Here is a 5,143-nt window from a genome sequence, read left to right on the forward strand (position 1 = left end):
GGCACGGAGCTTGCAGCTTGGGACCGGTTTTGCATGTCACTGAGGATCACTGATGCATGGCAGCATGGGGCTTTCTCCCGGTCTCAGGACAGTCTTAGTTTCTCTCGGTCGGATCGCCGGCAGGGAGGGACTAATCTATCACGGATTGATCTCTTTTATGTGGGCGACTGGTTAGGGGAGCGAGGGGGCTCCGTCTGCATTCTCGCTGGCACCTCATTTTCAGATCATGCGCTAGTTATATTGACATTGGAGGAGGGGACACGGGAGCCCAGCTTGCAGTTGAGGATCCCAGAGAGGGTACTTACAGATCCCAGTCTCGTTGAGGACATTGAGAGGATCTGGCATGATAGTCAGTGCTCTGACCAGGATGCAATGGGCCAGTGTGCCCAGGGACTCATTGATCTTAGCTCTTTTCTGCACGCTGCAGCTTTGACACGACTGGGAGAGATTCGCGAGCGGGAGCAACGGCTGAGACGCAGCCTTGCTTCGCTACAGCGCCTTCAGGAGCAGCAGCCTGCATGTGAGTGGGTGGCGTCCCAGCTGAGCCAGGCACGCCAGGAGGTTAGAGAGGTAGAGGAGCAGAGACATGAGTTTTACTATCGTCGTTAGGCCTCTCAGTGGATGCAGCTTGGTGATAGAGTGACTGGAGAGTTTTTTGAGATCACTGGACCCCGTCATGCGCGAGCAGGAGTCCGCCAGCTTGGTAGACCGGATGGATCGGTAGCTACTGAGCTCGGGGAGATCAGAGCCATTGCTACTGCATTTTATAGTGACCTGCTTTCAGCGGAGCCAGCCACTGAGGATCGAGATGTTTGCAGACAGACTGTGTGGGCCCATGTGCAGAGAAGGGTCACAGACCATATGCGTACAGTTCTAGGTGCGCCTCTGTCAGAGATTGAGCTTGGCGAGGCCTTGAGGGTCCTGCCGCCGCGACATAGTTGCCCAGGGGAGGACGGACTGACGCCGGCCTTTTTTATGCGCTATTGGGACCTTTTGGGGCCAGGCCTCCGCAGGGGCTTTCAGCATGTTTTGGACACTGGTGGGGTGATGCCGCAGAGCTTTTCAGAGGGCTTGATCTATCTTATCCCCAAGGGGGAGGGAGTATCAGATGACATTCGGCATTGGAGGCCTATTACGATCCTCAATACTGTCTACAAGGTCTTAGCAAAGGCCTTGAGTTTGAGGATCCAGCCCTTCCTGGGGGAGTTGATTCATGCTACTCAGACAGGATTTGTCAAGGAGCGCAGTATCCTTGACAACATCTTTACTTTCTGGGAGGCGACGGCCCGAGCTAGATTTCTTGGCGAGGACTTGGTCGTGATGCTTCTCGATTTTGAGAAGGCATACGATAGAGTTGATTGGGGTTTCTTAGAGGGCACTATGCTTCGCCTGGGCTTTGAGCCAGGATGGATCAGAGGGGTGGCAGCTCTGTATTCCACAGCTCGCAGCCAGGTGCTGATTGCAGGAGGACGGGGGCCGAGTTTTGAGCTGACCAGATCAGTCCGTCAGGGGTGTCCTCTCGCCCCTTTCCTTTTTCTCTTCTTTGCGGAGGCTATGAGTATGTATTTGACGGCAGAAGAGGTTGGTTTGAGAGGACTGCAGCTCCCAGTCCGGGGGGAGGACCTGCTTGATGTTGAGTTTGCAGACGACACGGGCTTATTTTTGCATGGCCATGAGGCCAATCTTATTCGGGCTGAGCAGTCGCTCCAGGTTTTTAGTGTAGCTTCGGGAGCATTGATCAATTGGCGCAAGACAGTGGCCTTTTGGATCAGTAGTGCTCCCACTCCGGCATGGAGCCCGGACCCCGGTTTTAGATGGATTCCTCCAGGCACAGCAGTGCGGTATTTGGGATGCCAGATTGGCCTAGATTTGTCACCTGAGCAGCAGATTGCCCCGCTTCTTCTGAGCATTCAGAAGAAGCTATTGTATTGGAGTACAGCTCGACTATCCTTGGCTGGGAGGGTGGTGGTGGCAAATCAGGTGCTATTAGCGACCATGTGGTACATTACGTCTTGCTGGATTTTCTCGAGCTCTTGCATCAGCCAGGTACAGAGGCTGATCAGGACCTTTCTGTGGTCTGGGAGGGACGGTCAGCCAGCTCGGGCAAAGGTTGCATGGGCAGTTATTACACTTCCGCTGGCTCAGGGCGGTTTGGGCATTATAGATCCAGTCGATCAGAGTAGAGCCTTATTGGGGAAGCTTATTGTTCGGGGGTTGCTTCGCTCCTCTTGTAGCGACTGCAGGCTCGGGCGCCCCCAGCAGGGGGTACTTGGGCACCAGAGATTCGCTGGATCTTCATAGAGATGAGGAGGACAGGCCTCAGTAGAGGATGGGAGGACAGATTTGCTTTGAGTATCCTGAGAGCTTGGGAGCTGCTGAGACCGGGGCTCTCTCAGCGGCCTCCTTCTTGTGTTGAGGAGCGGGCTAGACAGCCGCTCATCTGGAGCCCAGCGGTTCGCATGGAGCAGGGTCATATGCTGGGTTCTCGGCCTCGTCTAGCCTGGGGACCTTTAGCGGCAGGCCCAGCTCGTAGTTTTGGAGACTGGCAGGCTTTCTGCAGTCTACCAGAGGAGATCCAGGTGGAGAGGCTGAGTCACTTCAGAGGGGGGTTGATTATGAGGGATGATATACAGGAGGCACTCACAGAGGAGTGGTTCACGCCTCTCGAGCCAGTGGCCCCACGGTGGATGGGAGCCTTTACACAGTTGGAGATCCTGATTGCTGTCAGAGCTAGCACTGAGGATGGCAGATGCCTCTACTATGAGATTCAGGATGAGGGCAGACTCCAGAGAGTGGAGGTGGAGTCGCCTTTGGTTGCAGAGTGCACCTTTCAGAGGATTCGGGTAGTGGCCGCCGCTTCTCGGAAGTGGCATATTGACCCCGACCCTGCTGATGTGCTCCCGAATTGGCGCATATGGGCATATGCAGCGCGCCCCTTGGCCCGGCTACAGTGGGACCCCGGGGAGTACGAGTGGCATGATCCTTATGCATCCCTTGAGGCCACAGAGATCACCTTTTTCCAGTATACTGTTCGGCTGGGGCGGCATATTTTGACGGCGAGGAGGACGGTTTCTCCAGCGGTAGCGGGGCATTGGCGACTACAGGGACTCTCACAGGAGTTCCTGGAGGATTTCTGGGCTCGGCTCTGGGCTAGTCGGCAGGCCCGCAGGATCTCGGCTTTTCAGTGGGCTGGTCGCCCACAGGGGCTCAGCAGTTGGCACTTGGCTTGTTTACAGCGGTCTTCCGGCGGCCTGCGTCCGATGCGGCCACCCTATGGAGACACAGAGACATTGCCTTTGAGACTGCCCTCAGGCACAGCAGATTTGGCTGCGGATGCTGCGTATTCTGGCCCCCCTCTCTCCAGAGGGTATGTTTAAGTGGGGTGCCGCTGCTTGGTCGACTTCGTCAGGGTCTGCTATGGGCTATGAGATGGAGCAGGGCAGTCAGGCCATCAGATTTATTAGGGGCTAGCCTCGCTTGGTTCCGGCACCGGATTTCTCGTCCGCCAGCTAGACACAGGAGAGGGATTTACGACGGGAGCTCCTCAGCAGCCTCACCATTTGATTCACCTGGAGGGCCCGGTGCTTTACGGCCTTTGAGGGGAGATTGGAGCCACCAGCAGAGACTGTACGGGGGATTTGGCAGGAGTTGATCCACACCCTGCGAGGACAGTACGACCGCATCCGAGGAGACTCGGATGAGGCGATCTTACGGCGCCAGGCCTTTCACACCACTTGGCGCTGTGGCCCTTTCTACACCTTACACACGGGATCCCCCCGTTGGCACTACAGGCCACCTGTTTGGCTCTCCCCCCCCCCCCCTATTGTATGATTTAGCCGCTCAGTTCTTTGTACTGATGCTTGTATTTTGCAGCACCTAGGGAGAGTCTCCCGGGCTGCCATGATGTATTCGCTGCTCTATCTCTCTTAGGAGCAGGAGAGATCTTTTGTAGCCCTACGGGCGTTTTTATATAACTAATGAAAGGATCTTTTCTCGGAAAAAAAAAAACCATTTCGGCGTGTAATAATGCTTGCTGAGATCCGTCTGCCCTAAAAAATCTAGACATCAGAGTTGAATACATGGCCATCATCAGAACTTCAAAAGGAGATCACTAGTTTTATATAACCAATCCTCGACATCGTGCAACCTCTCTCCGACTAGAACGAACTTTCTATACATGATTCAACCGTGTCGAGCTATTTCAAACTGCAATTTCTTCTCCTTACAAAAAACTCTGGTTCTAACAAACAAAAAACCAGATAAAGGTATTTTTCACTATCCTATAACCTTCACAGATAATATCAAAGGGCTAGCCACAAAAATGGTTTTGAAAACTACACCAAAACTTGTTGGACCAAAAAGTTGTGATGCAATCACATATCGATCAGCCATAAGAAGCCTTGATGATGCAAGTATTGGAGACTCTCAAACCCTTCGGGGCATTCTCTAAAGACCGCATTGAGGAGACCCTGATGGTCAAAGAGACCATGAAAAGAAGGGGAGAGAAGATATGCTCCCAACACGGCTCCACTCTGTAGAGAGAGACTGAAGTGTTGGAGAGCAGCGCATATGTCACGCTAAAGCTGGATTAGCTTATAGAGCAATTTGCTGCTCTTTGTTAAAGACAGATGTCCAGCAGGTGGATGCCTATACTCGTCAGCATTGCTACATAATACACTTCTTGTCACTTCTCCCAGTGCAAAATGTGTGAAGCCCCCCCTTGGGCTGGGGACTCCTGTCGGGAGGGTGTCCCTTAAAAACAAGTCAACCTCGCCCTCATCGGGTAGAGTGCGTGCCACGACCTCCTTATCCTTGAGCTTACCACAACGGGAAGTTAATGCCTCCAGGGATGCCTTCCTGGGGTATGGTAGCTTCAGCCTTAAGATAGGCTGGTGCACATGACAATCAGGATACATTTGCTGCACAAACAAGGTCAAACTCGCCCGGCATGCCCTCTCCGCAATCGATGACACAGCGTCATGTAGATCTTCAAGATTTTTCTCTACATTGTCCAGCCTCCCCTCTACATTTTTCAGCCTGTCATCAATCTTTGCAATTCTGGGCGTCATCATAACGATAAGCTCCTTTGTAGTCTTGCCAGAACCTTTGCCCTTTATCACATTCTTCCACTCCGCATCCTCGT

This window comes from Cibotium barometz, chromosome 50 (genome assembly GCF_041138505.1).
Source record: "Cibotium barometz isolate CiBa-2024 chromosome 50, ASM4113850v1, whole genome shotgun sequence".
Taxonomy (NCBI): Eukaryota; Viridiplantae; Streptophyta; class Polypodiopsida; order Cyatheales; family Cibotiaceae; genus Cibotium; species Cibotium barometz.